Here is a 21,509-nt window from a genome sequence, read left to right as displayed (position 1 = left end):
ACATTACATGATACTGAAGCAATACTGTTTAGTTTTTTTTTTCCTGATTATTTCCACTGGTATTGATGTAGCTGGTATCTTTTAGCATTTGGTAACTTGCTCCAGGCACATCCAGCCTCACAGGAGAGGGTGGAATGAACTGCCAGACTACAGCTTGGATTAATTTTTATCTTCTTACAGATCTGATGTACAGTTTTGGCTCTTCCCACTCTGAAGACACTCCAGTATCTCAACAGTGGGAGACAAGCTGTGGACACGTGGCTGTTTTACATGTGCATTGTGTCTAGTGACTGCAGCAAAGTTCTGTAACGCTCACTGTTCTCATCCCCTTCCCTTCTGGAGGTGAGTTTCAAGGCATTTATTGAAGGCATGAGTGAGTACTGCTTTTGTGTCCTGGTGCAGTGTGCATTCTTTCCCTCCTCTGGGTACCCTGCTTGGGAGTAAAGGAATGATGGGCAGCAGCCAAATGAGGCCCTCTCCATTTCACTGTATGTTCAGAAGAGTTTTGATAACCATCTTGGAAAATTGACTTTGGTCCATTGTTGAGATGGCTGCAAGATCAAATGGAAAAAAGCAAAGAACTGGTCCTTTCCCTGTCACCAGGTGTAGCACACGAGTGCCACTTATAGCCTCTCTGCTGGTCCTTTTGCTGTCAGATGGAACCTGTAGCACAGTGTGGGAATATGTTAAAGAATGAAATTAAAAGTAGATGGAGCCACATGCAACCATCCTAGGGGGAAACCACATCAGGAGGTGCATTAGCAGAACAGGTTTTGGTGTGCCTGGCTGAATGCCTCTGATCACTTGAAGCGTGTACCAAGAGCCAGCTAATGCACACCCTGTTGTGGTTCATAACTCACTGTATTCTTCCAGTCTGATTCTGTTCAGCAGTCCCCAGTAAAAGCAGGTGTTTGCTTCTGAGGGGAAATAGGGGTTCCAGGGGTGCAAAGATAATACCTACTGAAGCAAACATTTCCCTGCAACTCTTTCTTGGCCTTCTGTATATTTGTCCATATTTACTGGTACACAGGTTCTGCTACATTCATTAATCGTGGCAAACTGTCTTCTCTAACTGGAGCTTCCTGAAAGCACATCATGAAAGGAGTGCATTTTTAACTGTGTATTTTAATAAGAATTGTCTGTCTGTGGGAGTTGGGTTACTTGTATCACCGTAGACAGAAATGATCTCTATATTTCATAGGACCTCGGTGCTTTGTATTTATTGACTGTTTATTTTTCATCCATAGGATTACTAATTGCAGCTAGTGCCAGACGCTTCTGTCTCCTTTCAGGTTATTGTAGTAGAGGGCATTGTACCAGATGCATGGTTATTCACAGACATGCATTTCCAGCAGCTGAATTGCTGGATCTGCTCTAAATGATCTATGGCAATTACATTTGGCGTTGTACTGCTATAATTTTACTGCATATTAATAGCCACCTAGCAAAGAGGTAAATGCCCTTTTCTCGGCTGGGTGCAGAATGAATGCCTGGATATATTCAATTGGGTAAAACGAGGCCTGGGTTTTAAATGCATAGCAGAGCGGTTTTATGTATCGGAAACGCGTGTGCCGGTGAATTGCCTGTTTCCCTGCCTTGATGGTGTGCAGCCAGGCTCCGAGGGAAATATCATCAAGCCAGATCCTAGATAGAGACATGCTGGGCAGGGGAGGGGGAAGGGGATCATGTGTCCCATTTTTAGTGGTTCATCTGCTACCACCCAAAATCTGCTGCAGTCTTTTTTTTTTTTTTTTTTTTTTTTTTTTTTTTTTTTTTTTTTTTTTACCCCTTTCTGCAGATCGGCTGATCACCCTGAAGGCTGTCAGGTCTCACCAGCAAAAACAATAATTAAAACCACCCTCCCTAGACCGTTCACTTAAAGATGTCCTCTGGAGTCAAAGCCCATTTCCTTCCCTGTATATTTTTCTTGGGGGTCGTGTGTCGAGGGCGACAGGGAGTGGGTGGGAGCAAATAACAAGGAATCGGAGGGGATTAACGAGCTTTTTCCTTATTAGCCCCGCTCGGGTGCTTTGTCTCTGCTCCTAGCTGAGGATGGGCTGACGGGGAGGGCTTGAGGGACGGGGGGGACGGGTGGGGGGGGAACAATGTGACTGGAGGGCCCGGTGTGCGGGCAGCCACAGGCACGCGGGCGGGCGGGCACACAGACAGACAGACAGACAGAGACAGAGCCCCCCCACACACAGACAGACACCGGCCCGTCCGGGCCCCTCCGGGCGGAGCGCGGGGCTGGCTGGGGTGCGGGCGGGCAGCGCAATGGCGCGGTGGGCAGCGCGGCAGTCGGGGGAGCGGCAGCCGGAGCGGCGGCGCTGAGCGCAGCGAGCGCGGAGCCGGCGAGCGGCGGAGCCGGAGCGCGGCGCTGCCTGCGGACCGGGGCGCACCACGCTGCGTGGGCGGGGAGAGAGAGAAAGGCAGAGGGAGAGACTCGCAGACAGACAGTACAGCCCGGGAGCGCGGCAGATAAAGGACGGAGGACAGGGAGAGAGGAGCGAGCCAGAAGGGGATCCAGGCGGGCGGCGAGAGCGGACGGGCAGAGGCGGGCGGAGCGGCGGACCGGGCCGGGACAGGACAGGAGGCGGCCGGCGGGTCGGGCGGTGCCGCCGCGGCCACCGCGCCCGGGCAGCACCGCGGCGCGGCGGCGGATCTCCTCCCGCGGCGGAGGCGGAGGAAGAGACCATGTCTTTCAGGAAGACAGTCACTGTACTGTAACAGCAGCGTATCCGCAGCAAAATAAACAAACCGGCCAACCAAAAATACCAAACAAACAAAAATAGCCCGAGCCGCCAAGACGCTGGGGGCAGATCCCGTTTGCAGGCAAGGTAAAAAAAAAAAAAAAAAGAAAAGAAAAAAAAAAAAAAAAAAAAAAAAAAAAAAAAAAAGAAAAAAAGAAAAAAAAAGGAAAGAAAAAAACAAAAAACAAAACCCAAGGAAGCCAAAGCAGAATCTGTCGACATTTGCGTGGCGTGATGATCTTTGTTGTCGCGATTTTTTTTCTTGTCTTTTTTTCTTCTAGCATGTGTTTTCTGTCATTTCGTTGGAGTCATTCGCCCCATCCCCCCCCACCCCTCCCCGTGATCTTTTAATTTTTGAGGTCAGGGCGTCTGGAGCATGTGGAGCGGAGAGAGGGGGAAACAGGAGCTGTGTATGGAACTGGGGCTTGCCTTTATTGCGTGCGATGGGCAATTATTAATAGCGGCTGCAGGATTCCGGCTCTAAGATGTGGTATTTACTAGAGGGGGAGGGAAAAGGAAAGGAAAAAAGGGTGTCGCTCGTAGCGCGGCGGGGCAGGATGCTATCGGTGCTGGAGCCTCGCACGGGACTGCGGAGCGGCAGCGTAGCGGTGGTGACAGCCAGGTAGGGGGCTCGGCACGGAGGGCGGCGGCTTCCCAAAGTTTCGGCCGCCCTTCGGTCATCGCCAGAGGCGCTGCTGGCGGGAGCAGAGGCGGGTCGGGGTCGGGCGCGGAGGTGAGGTGGCCGGTGGCCGGGAGCCGGGCTGGGGCGGGGGAGACGAGCCCCAGGGAGCGGGTCAGCGGGGGGGAGATCGCCCTCCTCCTAGCCCTCGTTTTCGCAAAAATGGATCAAACTCTTAAGAATGTCTCAACTTTTACTCGCCGCTTTGTGAATAGCATCGCGGGATCCGCTTTCAAAGCCGTGTTTGCTGGAGGGCAAGCCTGGGCTGCTTGGACTAGCATTGTTCTTTAAGGGTGGCGATGTGAGGGCAACAGATTTATCTGATGCTTCCTTAGCATCTCTTTTTGCATGCGGTGGAGGAGGATCACAGTCCAGGAGTTACGGCCGTGTTGTAAGGTGTCCTGTTTTCACAAAAAAGCAGTTCATGTTTCTCCGCTTGGTGTATTCTGCCTACTTGTCTGTGCGTCTCAAACGATATCGCTTGTAAATCTAACCCCGACGTGCTCATCTAGCGCAGCCATTGCGCAGCCTTGTTTAATTGCTGTTATTTATTTTGCCTTCATTTACCGTGTCAGCCAGCGGGGGGAACACGCTCAGATTCCGGGTGCATTTTTACGCGCTAGGTGTGTCTCTGCGCTTCCAGGTGTGTGCGGTTTTGCTTAAAACTCATCCCGCCGCCGTGTGACATCGCTGTAAATGTGCCGGGAGGGGAAACAAAAGCATTAGAGAGCGACACAAGTGTCTGTGCATCACCTGTTTGACTTCTCTGCCATTGCAATGCTGAGCCAGATGCATGCCCGGTGCGCGTTCTTCTAAATGGCATACGCACATTTTAGGCAAGTACAAAGCAATTGAAGCTGAGGGTGATGGGGAGGGGGTAAAAAATACCCAACCAAACCAAAACAGTACTGTAAACCGATCTGCAACTTTTCAGTCGCATAATTTAACCGCACGCTGGTTTTGTTTTAGCAGTCTTCGTCACGGATCGAGGCAAGTTTGTGTGCACAATTGGGCTTGCAAATTGCTAATCTCGCACTGACTTTGCCTCTCAGTTCCCAGCTGGGAATGGTTACCTTGAGAGCTGTGCTATCAGCACTGTCAGAGCATGCTCCGGTGGGGAGATCGGGTGTGTTCTATTTTTAATACTATTTAATGAAGATGCTTCTCACTCTGCAATATACGAAGCATAATGGAAGAGCAGAGCGATGATTGGTTATGGATACTGGAAAAGGAAAAATGCAAAGGTAAAAACGGAAATCCCTCAAATATTTCTATTACATTAATGAAAGAAAATGCAGCTGTGCCAGAAAGGTGATTGATTAGCTCATTTTAAGCCGAAGAGTTTTGTGGTGTCTAGAATGCATTTCTTCTTTAAAGTTTTTTAAAAAAAGTTGCATGGAGCAAACTAGATAGAGTATTTTGTGCTATTGGTAAGTCTTGTTCTATGTGGGCATGCTTAAGTTGAAGAATATGCCTTTTTTGTTTTTTTTAATGCAGTGGAGTAGCACTAAGGAACATCTTAAATATTTTTTTTCTTGTGATAATCAATTTTAATGATTAGCTCTATTTACATGCTTATTGGTAGCCTCCCGAAGCGGGAGTTCTGAGTTTTTAGTCCTTGCAGTTAAAAGTTAATTCAGTTGATATTAAAAATCATTGTTGCGTGCAATGCTCACAGAATGCAAGCGGCTGTAAATCTCTTGTGAAGTGTAAAGGAAAATACCTATAGATAGCTACAGTGTATGCCACTTGGTGAGATACATGGAGCTACTTTCGAAAAGTGCCCTGTTACGTTCAGTGTACTTGTAGTCAGAAATGTGCTTATTAGGTATTTGAAAGAATCCACACACTTAGAATTGTGTAGAAAAACTTGCCTCGATTAAAGATGTCTTCTGTAAATCAACTGTATTTTCTCTCTGTTGTCTGCAGTTTTACAGGATGGTGGTCTAAGAAACAGCTGAGTACCCCTCCTGCAAAATCCTTTTTCAAGCATTTATTTCTTTCTGCTATGTACCAGTCATTTTGGCTGCCCCAGGGCTAAGTGCAAGTGAGGATTGCTCAGACAAGTCTTGCACCACATTGTACCTATGAAGGAAAAATTGCATAATGGTGATAGAGGAAATGTTAACAGATTTTTAACACAGGTGTAATTATAGTTCTCAGAAAGGGAGAAAACAATGCAACAGTAACTTTGAAACTTTATTCTGTTGGAGTAAAACTGTGGGCCAAATCATGTTTTCCTGATGGTGTTGCTTTTCCTGTGGGCTTTACTGGGGTTATTTGCATGATTACAATAACTGGACTTGGCCTGGGAAATGACTGTTATTAAACAGAATTTCAGGGAGTACATACAAGAAACCTAAGAAGTTTTAAAATCTGCTGCGCTCTTGACTTCCTCCCAGGTTATGGTTTTGAATATCTAACTTTAAACTTGGAATGAATAGGGGGGAAAACAAGTGTACTAATTCTAGGATGGCTTACTTACAGTCTGTCTTGTGTCCTGTAGGCATTGGTCTTGCTGCAGTCAGTGAGAGCTTTCAGATTGGCTCCATGGTTTAATCAGTGCTAAAGACAGACACAGGGACAAATTTTCAGCAGCTGTAAATTGATGTAGTTTCATTGGTCTTAAGAACAATGTAGACTTAAACCAGCTGATGATAGCACCTCTCTGCTTATAACATGCAAGATCTGTAACTTGCATTGAATGGTATTACCAATTTCGAAGGCATTAATTTCAGAGTAGGAAAATTATTTTGGCAGATTGGCAAAGCCTTGTTTACAGGGACTACTCACAAATGAGAGGCTTAATGCAGTAAGTGCTCCCAGCTTAATTTCCTTGATAAGTTTTAAAGACAGTTTGTAACCTACATGATTATTTAAAGGAAAGGCTATTTCTGTTAAGTAATCTCTTTTCAAAAATACCATTAAAGATTGGCCAGTTGAGAAGTAATGTAACTACCATGCAATAAACTTGCAGAATCCATTTGTCCCCTGCTTATTCATTTATTAGATTTGAAGTTCTGTATTAATGTTCTCAGCAGGTAGTAAGTCAAGCAAATGGGTCCCTTTTTCTTCTAGAAGATTGAAACATTCATCAAACAAGTAATACATGGCAAAGACTCTGTGCGTTCCAATGGCGAGCACTTGGTTCTGAAGATTTAAAATATTGTGTATGAGTATCTGTGTGGTAACATGCATTTCTAGAACACTTTCTATTTTGATGACAAACTGCAATCCAGGTAAGTTAGATTTTCCCTAATTGAGGCTGGGTGAATTGAATTGCAGATAAATTATGCAAACCATGTGAGGTCATGCATCTAGTTTTTGACAGTCATCAAGTGAGACCTATTCTGGTCTCCAGGCTTATAACTGGGTCACCCCTGGCTTATGAGTTTCCCTGATTAATTGCTGGTGTTTGTTTTGTTTTCTAATTTTTCCACTTGATACATGAAATACTGACTTTCAGAAACATGTAGATGTAAATAAGTTTACGTGTTTGTTTGTCACTATCAAAGTTTTTTTTTTATTTTTACACAGTAATTTAATGGTATGCCCTTCTAACAGGGAATTAACTTCAGAACAAGTGCAAATAATGACTCATCTTTGGTTTGGTTTCTGGTTTTTCAATAAATTGAACCTGTTTATAAATTCATGTAGACATACTACTTACTGTTTGTGGACGGACTATGTTTTTCTTGGGGTCTTTCTTAAGGAGGCTTAAATCCAAATCAGAACAGCCACTATGGCTTGCATGAGTATGCTGGTGTTCTCACACACAGACACACAGTTTAATAGAGAAATGAAAAAGACATGACACCATAAAACTACAATACTTTCAGTTTTAGTTAAAACTTTTTTTTTTTTTTTTTTAGTAAATAGCATCTACAATGGATTCTTGCCAAGTCCTCATTTGTCCCTGGAGGTCCAGACTGCTTAGTTGTAGGACTTTACAGCTGCTTAGATGTTTGAAGTGGCTCTAGTTTTTAGGCTTCATGTTTTCTCATATGTTGGTTTTACAATAGGCAAGCTGGATGATTGAATTTAATTTCCTTAGCTTATGTTAGTTTATGAGACCACATAAATAATCTGTATTAACACTTAATGTGTGACATAGACAGTCCAAAGTCACAAATTGGATTGATTCCAGGGGAGGAGCACTGGAGCTCTCTGTCACCTTTAGTGAAAATACCCCAAGCAAACATTTCCATTATGTCCTGCCACAGCTGCCCTCTTCTGCCTGGTAGTAATGTTGCTGCTATTTACTACTTCTTCCCTTCTCGTTGTTGTAGTTTCCAGGTTTTCAGGTAACCCAGCATCATCTTTTTGGTTCCTTGGAAAAAGTTGTTTTGAAAAAGGTCTCCTTTCATTCAAATGTACAATTTTTAGTCACATAGTGGCATCTTTAAACTGTGTTTGAGCATTCTAGAGTCCTAAACAGGTAATGAGCTGTTATATGAAAAGGATACATCACTTTTTCTGGCCTTTTTTGCCCTGTCTATTACACGTAAATTCCCTGTTACTGAGAGGAAAAAGCAGACTAAATACAGAGAGAAGAATATAAGAAGTAAAAAAACCTGCTTTTTACAAGAGTGAGTTCATGATGGCTGCTTAGATGAACTAATTGCACCAGTGGTAAACATGGTAAAAAGAAATACTAAATAGGTTGTTTGGTTAGTGCGGAAGGGAGATGTGAAGTGCGAGAGAGCGATAATGTCATATATCATGACTAAGCTGAAATGCAGAGGGCATAGTTAGGCAGTGACAGCTGGGAATTTGAGATTTATGATTTGGATATCCAATGACTTTATGAAGCAGGGGGTTCAGAGTACTTTCTAGTTACTGGCAATGTATGGAGGCACTAACCATGTAAGGCTGTTTTTAGGGCAGACATTCACATAGCATATGCCGAAGTATGTAAGGTGAGAAGTGCGTTTTTATAAGCGAAAGAAAATTTTCACAGGGAAATTGGGACACTTACGGGTGTCAGGTCAGATGTCTGACCTTGATCTTTTAAGGCCAAGAGTCACAGATAACAAAGAGTAGTACCATGAGAAAGCAAAGTCCTATAAAAGGGTTTTTATAATTTAATGCTTTCTGCTATATTCATAATTTAGTCTTGAACAATCCTCTGACTTATTTATGAGCTGTTTATGCAGTGCCTGTGTTAAAATTCTAGAACCTTAGTAACAACTTCCAACTGATAAAACTTCCTTTTTCCAAAATTGGGTGCCTTCAAGTCAAAGGAAAGCTTAAATGGTTGGCAGGATGGTGTGACCAAAAAATAGCAATTAAGAAAAACCCCAACAAATACTCCCACACCCCCTCCCCCACAATTAAATGCTTTGGTTTTTGATTTCTCAAAGTTTTTGTCTTCTGTTTTCAATTTATGCTAAAACATAAAAAGCAAATATATACAAATCACCTCCTTTCAAGCTTCTGTTTATCCCAGTTTTTACAGCCATGCAGCAGTGATTTTTACTGGATTCATAAAATCATCAGAGTCAGTTTTATGTTCTAGGATTTGAACTCTGTCATCAAAAGCATGCCTGAACAGCTAATAATTTCGTGAGTAATGAATCCTGTTGCAGTATTTGTATTTTTATTGCCTCATGAGTTGAAGTCTTCCTGTGCCTTCAATACAGAAAGCATTTTGTAAATTTTCATTATTAAATATCAGTTAGATTCTACTGCTTTTCTTCACAGGGAGTGCATGCATCTTGGGTTTGGTGATCTGCAGAGCTTCTTGTGGCGTAATGCTTTTGTTTTACTGTGAAGAAAGTTCTCTCAGTTTGTTCCTGCGTGAAGAGGGATTGCAAGGCTTCTCAGTAGAATGAAGCCGATGAAGATAAACTGCAGTGATTAGAAGCATTTTATAAATACAATTAAATTATTATTAATTAGCATGAAGTGTTCAAGTACAGATTTGATTCAATGGGAACTGGGGAGCAAACTTCAGTGGTGTTGATCCTCGCATGTGAAATAGGTACAGCATGAAGTTCTTCTGAAGAATGTGCCTACTTTGTGCTTTTTGGGCGTTTGTGCCAATGAACTTTATTTGAATTGCCTGAAAGTAAATCATAAATCGCAGTGGTACAAACTATACCTTGAGCTTTTTCCATTTTCAAGTGACTATTCCGTTTCTAAACATGTTGTCATTGGCATAACATTTAGAACAGTTTCAATGAGGCTGCTTAATGTGTTATAAAGTATTTGTCATGGAGTCAGAAATGTTTATGGTGTCATAAAAGCTTTAAGGGAAACACATCAAATAAATTGGTCCACTCTAAAGGCTCACTACAGACCTTAATGTAAGCCTGGGAAAAGTCTGATAGCTTTGTAATTTGTGTACTTTAAAAACCATGAAATCTAAAGTGAGAAGGTCTGACTTTCATGCTTTCAGGTTCTGTTCCTTTAGGAAAAATTCAGAGCTTTCTTTGACAAAACAAAGAAAAAAAAAAAGGGAAATTCTGAACACTAATATATAAGGAAAGCCTAATGAGTGACTTAGGGTGTCTTAAAGTGCCGTATTTCATGATGCATAGTAGTGTTTGCATCTGGAAACACTAATGAAACTGTATTTGATCCAGGTATGATTTTTGGGGAAGCTTTAAGTCATAAAAAAAAAGAGCATAAGTTGGAAAATACAATGTATTTACTAGCTTTGTGTGTCTCAAAATGCTTTTCCACTATGTTGTGGCAGTCTGTTCTGCAGCTGAGCAGCAAAATGGAGTGAACTCCAGTGACAAGAGCTATGGCAAGCAGCATAAGAATCCTGTTAGATATGGAAGACAATGAATTATTACTGAGGGATCATGCAACTTTTGTTTAATCTATGTGCTCTTGAAAATGACTGCATTTGAAAGAAGTCCTTGAATGACCTGCTTCTTAAAGTAGCACTCCTGAAATTGGAGGCTGAGATAAGGGAGTGGTGGGGTAAGGGTGTAGTGGAGGATTAGTGCCAGTAGTACTGCTTGTGATGTGAAATCAGGTTAAAGGGCTTCAGAAGTAGGAGGACCGCAAAGGGAAGTAGAACTTTCAGGAACTATTCTCTGAAGATTAAGTAATTGGAATTTTGAAAAATGCAGAGAAAATATATAGGTGTACAACCTCTTTTCAGTATCGTTTGTTTTCTGATTTAAAAACAAAATGCAATTCGTTATGCATGCATTGTGATGCCTGTCTTTTCATGGAGGATCAGGACAAAATTAGTACTGTGCCATCACACCTAATCTCACTAAATCTGAGGTTACAGGGATTGTAAATGATCTACATCTTCTGATTATTGCTGCTGCAGAATTGCTCCTCTCTGCCACCTATCTGGCAGGAGAGGAAGGAAGATAACAAAATCGTTGCCAAGGTCTCAGGGCAGTTCCACAGCAGTGTGGGCTAAAATGGGACTTCTTAGCTTGGCTTAATGTCAGTATAAGAAACTGGTGGGTGAGTCTTGGGGAGACATGGAAGATCCTGGATTCTCTGGTCTGTAGCCAATTCTTCTATGAAAATAAATTGGTTTCTATCCTCGGTACCTCTTCTCTTGGCATGGCAGTACCCCATAAGGCAGTCAGGTATTTGCTGGAATAGTGTCATTTACCCTGTGACTACATAAATCCCCACCTTTCCATAAAGGGCTTTCTATTAATGGGGAAGGATTGGTAGGAAGGAGCAAATTGAGACACAAATCTTGATGCAGCATTTTAGCTGTGGTTCTGCTGCCGGTAACCCTGTAGGCATGGTGGTGTGGCTGTGGTTCCACAGACACCCTGTCCACTCCTTCTTTTGTCGTGACGGTTTCCGCAATGCGGGAGGAAGATGCGGCAGGCACCTACCTCTTTCAAAGCCCACAATATTTCTTTGATGTGTTTGTTACTCCTCAGGGTTTTTTCTTTTTTCAGGAAGTAGACCAGAGAACGTAATTCGTACTCAGAAAGGCTAATTACAATTTTTCCTCTACAAATAATTTCTTAGAGAGCTGTGTGTTCAAAGAACTGCTGCTATTTTTTGCGCTACAGTCGTGCTCAGTGTCCAGGCAGCGAGTGCCGAAATGTAGATTCTTTTGGCGCCCATTCCTGTTTGTGTTTGTTTGATAACATGCACTTACGTCACGTCTTTATTAATGTTGTCAGGCATGTCAAAGCCATCTGTAATAAAACTGCATCAACAGAAAAGCATGTCAGAAAATGTGGCAGTAAAATAGCGGCACTTCTTAACAAAACTTTTTTATTGATTAAACAGCACAATTTCAATATGTGGAAAAATTAAATTGGTTCTAATTATTTCAGGACTTTGAGAGCAACTCCAGTAAGCCCCGAGTCTTTGGCTTGCCTCTAAAATGACAGCAGACTGAGCAATTTAGTGGTATATTACGAGAAAATTCTATGGCATAGAAACGTGTTTGCTCGGTTTGCATTGACTGAGATCATAACAAAAGAGGAGCACAAGTGAGCCACACATTTCTGGTGTGTAGTTGAATATTCTCCTGGAATCTGTCGTTTATTACCCATACTCAGCAGTTGGAATGAGGCTGGCATATGATGTAACATACCAGTGGTCCTCAGAACATCAGCTGCATGTACAAGCAATTTCAATGTCTATTCACTGCCAGACAGATGATTTCAATAAAAGGAGTTCAGGGGCTCCATTCTTGACCTAAGATGGTTTATTTTGGGACCAAGAACTTGATGCACTATTGTATTATAAAATTGGAAAAATTGAGATAATTTCAAGTGTTTTTGCCACCTCAGCAGAGAAAATAAAAAATGCGGAGGGGAGCTAACATTGTATTCCTTTGTCAAAGTTGAATGCGTGCAAGTATGAAAGCATACTGAAGTTTGGAGACTTACCACGTCCCTAGGTATAACATAAACAAGGGATTTCCTTAAAAATCAGTCCATAGCCTTGATTGGAAGCTTGCTGAAAGTGCAGGAGTATAAATATTGGAGGAATTCACCACAGTTCCAATATAAACTCGTTTCTTGTTCTGCTTCTTGATACATCAATTTCAGGCAGTCGCTGGCATGGATGTCTCTACCTCTTTTTTTGGCTGTTTCAACACTTTCATCAGTTGTCTCTATTCTACTCCATATATTGTCTGGCCACTTTTCATACTGAGCCTTTGCTTTTTTTTTTTTTTTCTCCTAAGTTTTACCCCTTATACAAACTTTACTTTGTTAAACTGACCCTTCTGGCTTTTCTTGGGTTTTTATCATTTGCTCACATTTTCCAGCTTTCTTTTTCTTGCCTTTTTCTATGTCAGTTACTTGCCCTGTTTGAAAGTTTTGAAACCTTTAATAGTCATAAAGTACTTCAATTTTTAAAATAGCTTTTCTTGGTAGATTTTTGGCTATTTAGTTTACAATAAACGTGTTATATAAAGCATACTATCATTATTCAGATTATGCCAGTTCCCGGATCTCTTGGACTTTGTTCTGGTATCTCTTCAGGAGAAAGAGCCAACAGATCTGGTTGTGTTTGTGTAATGAAAAGTTTTATGGTGAAAGCCAGAAGACCCTGTGCTTTTGAACTTCATGTATGGAGCTCCTGTTGGTATAACTGCATCCATCTGGGGCCTCCATCCAATTCAGTAAGCTCCATAGAATTGTGTGTGTGTGTTTCATGCTCCTGGAAAATGTTGTGTCCTGTACTCTACATCTATTTATTTAGACTATTTTGGTTTTCTGGGATTAGTATTTACAATAAATTTTTGTCACTTGCCTAGAAAATAAACTGTAATGAAAATGACCCAGATGAAATACCTCTGACAGTGTTTTTGTTATCAAAGACTTAGGTGTTGATTCTCTGACCTTTCAGATGGACTTCTGTCTATGTTGTGAGCACCATAGCACCTAAAACATCATGCTGGATGTATTTTATGGTGTTACTGGGTTGTACAATGAAAAAAGGGGGAAATGACTGGAGTTCTTACATATGGAGAATTATTTTGTATTTAATGTCTGTACACTTGTTGAATAAGCTTGGAAACTGCACCAAAAGCTGAAGGTCATCTATTCTCCTTGTACCTCTGATTATCATGATGGCATAGCCACAGATCCTGGTCAAAACTGGAAGAAACTGATGGAAAGATTGTTACCAACAGAGGTAACTAGCTGTCCACATTTGAGGACCTATACTAAATACATAATGCATATATATTTTTGTGAAATGCATATATCGTAGCTTCTTCTGAAGACAGAAATAAAGGAACTGTTGGCTGGAATTTCTCACTGTTGTGTTTGAAGGAATATGGTTTGCTGCCATCATCTGAAAGCTGAAATTTATTTTCTCCTATATTATATTACTTTCTTTTTTTTCTTGTTGTTGAGATACAGCAGGACAATTGCCTGTATTCAGCTGCCAATTAGGGATTTAATTCAGTTATTTGTTTTTCAGTAATCTGATTGCCATTAGTGCCTAGTTCACTAATTGCTCACTGTACTCTCAGTTTATTATGAAAGTAACATTCTGAAAGGAAACCTAATAAATGATGGCAGCAGTCTCTGAACAGATGATGTATAGTAGTTATGAACTGATTTTTTGTTTCTTTTAATGGGTTAATTTTCAGACTGGTGGACTGTCAACTCAGCTATCTCATGTAGCATGAATCTCTTGCCATTTAAACAAAAAATTCTGTTGTGTGCAGTCATTCTATTTTTTAGAGTGATGTCATGTTAATAAGCTATTTATTCCACAAATAATAGTGTCTATGCTTTTCTCAGTGTCCTTGGTGGTAATTTAATTCTCAAATTCAATTGTTTCCCAAGGAGATGATTTGTGACTTTTAAAAGCATGTTCTTCAGCCCAGTAGAATGACTGTAGATGCAGCATGCAGTCTTGACCACCTCCACTCTTGTGCTCACTAGTGTTAGTGAAGCAGAACTTTATTATTGAAAACTTATTTTTTTGCTGGCCTTTCTGTAAAAGCAAGAAATGGAAAAAAACCAACAACAACAAGAAGTGAATTCTCGAGCTTAAGATGAGGAGGGTGACACTGGGCTACTGCTGATGCCTGGCTGTGAAGTGTATGCATGTGGAAATGGGCTGGGAGTGGTCATGGGCCACTGGAGACCTGTTCCTCTCAGCCCTGCATGGGCTATAGGTGATGGATGTGGTGGCCATATAATGCTTGTTTATTTCAAGAAGCAAAAAGAAACTCTTTTATAAACTGGCTCACTAGTCTGCCAAGAGAGGATGTGTTCACTGAGTCCCAAGTGGAAAAACAGGCTTGCTGCCTTTGGAAGTATTTTGTGGTAGTGTCAGTGAAATACTCTGACATGTTTGGTGGGGTTTTGTTGGGTTTAATTTCAGGAAGGGAGAGATTTTCAGTACTTCCAAATGCCTGTCTGAGGTTATTTGGATAATTTAGGGTTATCCTTTTCCAGTGAAGGCTTTTAATAATCTTTATGTCTTTAAAAGGTTTCTTTCTGATAGTGTGAATAGCTACAAATTCAAGGGCTACAGATAGTGTAAGTTGATGACTTGTATGGCATACTAATGTCCTCACAAAAAACAGCAGCTGTCCCCAAAAATAAATTTTCCAATAGGAAAAGCAGATAAATGGGGATGTTGTGAGTGAGTAGCATGAAGCTTTTCCAAGAGAGTGGTCTGCCATGAGACAGTAAGTTGGAAAAAGATACAAGAACAATGAAAATTCCTATTGTTCAAGATTTGGTTTTGATTGTTTGTTTTTGTTTTCTTCCAAACTTAGTCCAGGAATCCAGTGTTGAATTTCCCTTCCTCACATTCAGCTTTAAAATGCACGGATGTCCCTCTGGAAGGAGAATAGGCAGCCAGCCGTCTCATCACTATGAAACTTTGTAAGAAAGATTAATACAGGCAATGAATAGAAGAAGAAAACAATACAAGAGGAACTGCTTTTAAACAAAAGATACACTTTTGTCATCATTTGCACTGCTAAGCTGCCCAACCCTTAACTGTGGTGACCCAAAATATGTCTGTACAGTATGCTGGCAGCTGGTAGACAGTGAAGATAAAACCCATGGTATAAATGAATAGTCCCAGCAGGGCTTTGGAAAGAACTGGGAGTGAATTCTAAGTTGGGTAATGAAAGCAGACTTGAGGTGAAATTGCACTGCTTGCCCTTCCTGATCGCCGCGTTCAGCTTGCAGTGATACCCCGTAACATCCTGCAGAGGATGTTACCCACCCAGAGAAATGCTCCTTCTTGTGAGACATGAAGAGATGGTCTGAGGAGTGTAGCCACTGCTAATCAGACTAGTAAAAGAAATGTGAAAAATAACAGTCCACTTTCAGTACTGCATTTGTCGTAAATAGATAAAATGCCATCACTTTGCCGTTTAGATGCTGATGTGGTTGCCTGTTTTTCCCCATCTTTATGGTCAGTTTTATGATGCAGGCTTCTACACTGCTTATTTCTTAGTTCATTTCTCTTAGGAGAGAGTGAATCTGAGCCATTATTATAAATGGCTTGTAAGTGCTGTTTCAGTCTAGTTAGATTTATAACAAAATGGATCCTATAGACAGAGTTTTGCCTAAATGAAAGCATTTGTCTTGCTCTTTCACTTTCCTACCTACTATCTTGTAGTAGTAGTTTCTGAAACAATTTAATCTAGAGACTGCAGTTAATTCTAATATGCTTCAGGAGGTCATATGAAAGAAGCATAGAAAGTTTTTCATGGTTGTTATTACTCCTGTTAAAAATGCTGATGCTCAAGGTTTCTTATTACGTGCCCTGCATCTTTATCTGTATAGTCAAAATAATTTTTTAGAATGTCCTTCAGTTTTGTTAGTGGCTCATTTTCATGCACAAGCATTCACTGCCTGCCACAGAAGTGTCTGTTACAAAGGGGGCACTGGAGAATGGAAGATGCTGGAGAATGCCATGTATATGGGAAAGGGGGTGCTGGTTACCAATCTAGCTCTTGTTCTGACCAACTTCATTGCTTATTTAACCCCTGTATTCCTCAGTGTCCTCACCTGGAAGGAAATATTCACTTTTTGTATTTACACTCCCTTGAATGTTGGGGTTTTTTGCTCCCATTTATTAGAGACAGTGGCATTTTAGAGCCTTTTATTATAAAGAGGTACAATATGAATATTCACTTTGCCTCTGCTGGGCTTTTATTGGCATATGCAATCAAGTTATAATGCCTTCACAATTTAGCTCAGTCACAGGTATTTGTGTGCAGTCCTGCAATCTGCAGCAAATTTGAGGACCCTCACTATCCTTTGGCTGGAGTTCCTCTCTGCTGTTACCCTTGGGTATTACAGTTGTTACTTACTGGTTATTTTCCAGACAAATAACGGGATAGTATGTTTCTATTTCAATAGGTGATAACGCTGAAGAATTTAAACAGGTACAAATAAATATAATTTGAAAAATAAAATCCCAACCATGTGAAAATTTAAGAATTTTAGTACTTGAGACAGAGCTTGAAAGAATTAATAGATTTCTTTCAGCTGGTTTATTTTATATTTCAAGTCTAGAAGCATGCACTTATATATATCTATATCAAAGGTTAGCTCTAGCCAGGATAGATTTAAAGTAAAAAGCAGAAAAGACAACACCCACCATTGTTTGAACCTGATGATAAGTACAAGTAATTAGAACACATCCAAAACCACCAGATTTAAGTATTGCAGACACCTGTCACTTATGTAGGCAGCTTTTTATTTTGCAGGTGAAAGTTCAGTAGACAAAACATTTTCAGGAGGAAGTTTTTGAAAAAGTTACAAAGTAGATATGACCTGTTTTCTTCTGGGCATGTGAATCCCCTTCTAGTGCCTTTATTTTTGTTTTGTATAGAATGTATAAATGTATCCCCTTTTAGTAAGTAATTATAATTTATAATCCCCTATGCTAAGTTCCAGTCAATCTTTAAAAACCACTAGCTCTTCTGATACAATGTAATTCCAAAATAATTGGTATTGAAATTGTAGTCTTTAATTATCTGTTTTATTTTTGGTATGTAAATATTTTTAACAAAAGCTTTTCTAGAATATCATGAAAATGTATGTATTGTAATGATTGTGTAGGCATATATAAGAATTTAATTGTCTTCTGCATCTGTGTGTGGACTTTGAAATTTTTAAGACTATTACTTTGCATTAGGCGCTATTACTTTTCACTTGACAGGGTTTTCCAAGAGGCTGGAATGCAGAACTAAAAACCAGGTGTAGTCTGGTTTGCTGTGCTCTGTGCATGTGAGAGATCCTGGCTTTTGCCTTTAAACCTTCCACTGGCTTCCGCTGTGGCATCACAGTTTCACTCTTGGATTTTGCCTGAACATCACTGAAGTTTTGTGACTGAGGCAACCAGTTTTTCATATCACTGATTTGCACATGTAGCTTTGCTTAAATCAGTGGCTTTTAGGTAGAAATTTAATTTTGCTTTCTCCTTACTAAAGTTTTTCTACAACTGCTCCATGCTGTAAGTTTCAGGCTTTTTTACAATCTTTCTCAGTGCTGCTCTGGGTTCATTTTGAGGGGTACCTGTACAACAGGTACCCTCCTTTGTGCCAGAGTTTGCATCCAGTTTCTCTGCCTAGCCAAGGAGGTACCAGCCATGGGTGAATGGCTGGGACAAGTGTGTTAATTGTTTCTTCAATTTTGTACTCAGCATAAAAGAAGGGTTTAATTTATAACAGCAGTTGTCCTTTTTCTTTTCCAGTTGCCCTGGAGCACTGTGCTTCTCTGATCTCCAAATTTTCTCATACTACTGGAAACCTTATGGTTTCTTCTAGCTGCAGCCAGCTCCAGACAGTCTTTCTCTTTCTTGTTTTCAGTAATGCCCTGTTTCTCTGTTCCTGAGTCCCTTTGAATTTTCTGATACTTTTGATATCATGTGATTACCCGTTTCTCATACCTCTGTGAGCCAGGGAACATCCCTATCCCTGTTCTGTGTTCCCTGTCTACACAAGAGGAGCTTTCTGGTTATACAGAGTTCTTTGTTCAGATCTTTAGTAGTTTCTTATGTTGTCAAAAATGTGTAATCCATTTTGAATTTTGAAAAAAACAGATTGGCTAGAGGCATATATTTCAAAGCTAGATTTGTTAATAAAATAAGCCTATGGCAGCAGTAAAACATTAATGTATTTAGCGTTAGTTTGCTCTTTGAGAGGGAAGAATTCCTGATAAAACCTATTACATCAGCCAGAAGAGCTGAAAGACAATATTTTCCTACCATGGTGAAGTATAGATTGAGCTACAGACTCTTGTGTTGGATTTCTGATTGTATGACAAGAACATATATCCATTGTCTGAGCAATTGAAAGTCAACATGCATTCAGTAAATTTATACATAGAGTGTGTCAGAAGCATAAACAGTCTTCCATGCGTGCCACTATCAGCACAAGTGTTTCTTTGGGACTTCATGCTGCAAAAATATTTCATTCTGATCTGTTAAAACAGTTGTGAATGTTTAAGTGTTAAATTACATGTGTTTGTCAGTGCTTAGTGGATGTCACTACCCATTTACCCCAGTAGGATGATCGTCAGCTGACCTTAGCTTCCACAAAACCATGTCAAAATAGATGCAACTGCAATCTAAGCAAAAATAAAAGTTGTTTTACCATGTTTTACTCATACCCAGGTTTCTTGTATGGTTACACAAGTTTGTTTACACAAGTAAGCTTAGCTGTACTTTCCTGCAATTAAATTTTTGCATTCTCTGAGGTCGTGACTAGGAAAACAGAGCGAAGAGAGAAGGAAACCATAAAAATTATTAGGGTGGATTTAACCAAGTAATCTAATAGCATTTCTGTTTCTTAAAAAATGCGTATGCATCAATTGCACACATGAAATGATGGCATTTACAAAAAAAAACAAACCCAGCCCCCCAAAAATGAGTGTTGAAATACCACTTTTCATTTAAAAAGAAAGGCCCCATCAGGTTCTTTTGTTTCTTTATTTTCTGAAGATAGTCAAAGTCTCCAAATTGTCAAGTAAACATTCAGTGATTTCACAAAGCTGGTACTGTTAGAAGTGTCCACATTTTGGGAGAGAGAGATATGTAATTTTTATGGCACGTCTTTGTGATCAGGCCTCCCCAAGAGACAGTTGATAGATGGGAAAGTACCTGACTCCCTTCAGTTCCTGCAGAATCTCCTAAATGACCAAGAAAACAAAAATGTGGTGGTTGTAAGGTTTTCTTACTGGCCCCAGTTCACATCTGGAACCTATAATCTGTAATATAGGAGCAAACCCAGAAACAATGAAAGAAAACTCCAACCTGAGATACTCTCCTGGGAGGTAATTTTGAGTTTGGAACATGCTCAGAGAAGTGCTTGGCAGAAGAACTGAAGACCATTTAAAGAAGTTTTATGTTGTGTCTCCTGAAGCAGAAATAAATTTAATGTACTTAAATTATCCCTTCAGACCTCAAGGTCTATGGTCTTTTTGGTGTTTTTTGGGTTTTTTTTTTCTTCTTCCCTGTTGTGAATTGCCAGAGATTCTAGCCAAGTATATGAAATTTGTTCTTGTACTGGTTCGCATGCTTGGACTGATACAACTATTTACCATATGAAGTCTACAAGCCTTCTTCATAAGGGATTATAAAAACTGAAGAAGTGATTGTAAAGGACAATTATGGAGATATTTTTACTTTGAGAATATTCAAAAAAGCTGTTAAAATGCTTCATCATATTTTGGCTAGTTTTATCAGGTCACTCATGCAAAATCTTCAGTGTTTGTATTTAAATGAGAAGAGCTTTGATTTCAGTAGAAGAAGGCAGAGGATTTTCAGAATAGAAGGAGGTAAGCTGATCTCGAGGCCCCTGATACAATGTGTGTAGTACATGGATGGAATTACAACCCTTAGCCACACAGGACTGTGGAGTGGGCGGGTTGCATCAGTGGCTTTGCCAATCACAGCTTCAGCTGGAATACTGCTAATTCTGCTGTGGCAAGGAGTCAGTGCAGTCTGATATTTGCATGTTACAAGATACTAAATGTTCGCATACCGAGGAAATTACTTCCACTGGAATTGAAACAGGTCTCTCCCTTTGCATTTGAGCCCTTGGCAAAAAAAGTGACTTATCCAGAAGTTTAACACTTGGGATATCTTTTTTTGACAGCTCAGAGGATAAGAGTGAGGCATGTTGATAATGAATGGAAGGGAAAGAATATCCTCTGGAGGACGTCTTCTAGCAGCTTGTTCTTTACCAATGGCATCCAAGTTGTTTTGCAGTGCTCTGTGAATGATGCTTGGACAGCCAAGTGTATTGTCATTTTCCAGGGATTAGCCTATTAGTTGTTACGATGCTAGTGGTGGTACTCGCCAAAAACAGGGGAACTGACTCTCTTAATTATCCCTGCTCTTTGACTTCATGCTTCGAAAGTTTTTTATGCTGAAAAGCCTCTTGAGGGGGAAAACAAGTGTTACAAATTGTTTTAAAATACTGATTCTAGGCTCCCTTATGAAATATCCATAAGAGTTATGTTTTGCAGTTGTGCAGTTTGCAGTAAGAGCCAACTCTTCCCTTCTTAGTCCCACACACTGAGAAAAGGGTCCTTTACATTGAACAGGCAGAGGCGGGAGGCAGATTGAGAAATTCAGGCAGAGAATTCATGCAGCCAAACAGAGCATGGGAAACACACCTTTGCATCATGAGGGTTTTATTGTCTCAAGAAGGTAAGTCACATTCTTCCTAACAGTGAGTGAGAAAGCATTTCCCACTGAATGCATGCCTCCAGTTTGATACAGTTATTAGGATATCAATACCTTTGTTACGATATTGGTAAAGCTGAACATAGTTCCTTGATTTTTGAGAGTTACAGAATTAAGAATGCCTTTCAAATGCCTGTTTTACTTTGTGTTTTCTTTCCTGGTTTGTGTTTTTAGTACTGCCCAGTGTTCTTGCCAGTACTCTTAGTTCTCTATAGCATGAGCATTTTTAGGCAGCCATGTAAATAGCAAACTAATGTGTCCTTTTTATGCATGTGCAATGTACTGGAATGTCAACATACTTAATTTCTTAGGCTGTCCTAAATATGAAAATACCTATATGCCAGAGCCTTCAAAACAGTAATATTCTTGTCATGCTCTGATTGTAGCTGTACATGAGAGATGAAAGATTTTTGGGTAGACAAGATAGCCAAGAATCAGGC

General features: G+C 40.5%; 1 protein-coding gene across 14 annotated transcripts in view; it reads left to right on the top strand.

Annotated features, from left to right (window-relative positions):
- The first annotated feature begins 207 nt into the window (after positions 1-207).
- The window catches only part of ARPP21 (cAMP regulated phosphoprotein 21), a 141,634-nt gene continuing 120,332 nt past the window's right edge, over positions 208-21,509 (top strand). For 4 of the 14 annotated variants that reach the window (XM_015617559.3, XM_015617567.3, XM_015617564.3 and 1 more), the window contains exon 1: positions 2,455-2,837. The gene's annotated coding sequence lies outside the window, so the exon portion shown is untranslated. Of the gene's footprint in view, positions 343-2,452; positions 2,838-3,109; positions 3,373-4,318; positions 4,674-21,509 lie in introns of those variants that run through there. The other 10 variants (XM_015617560.3, XM_015617551.3, XM_015617565.3 and 7 more) reach the window with 7 other exon arrangements.

Source organism: Parus major, chromosome 2, assembly GCF_001522545.3.
Source record: "Parus major isolate Abel chromosome 2, Parus_major1.1, whole genome shotgun sequence".
Classification (NCBI taxonomy): domain Eukaryota; kingdom Metazoa; phylum Chordata; class Aves; order Passeriformes; family Paridae; genus Parus; species Parus major.
Note: the sequence above shows the minus strand (reverse complement) of the source record. Positions and strands in the feature narration are given on the sequence as shown.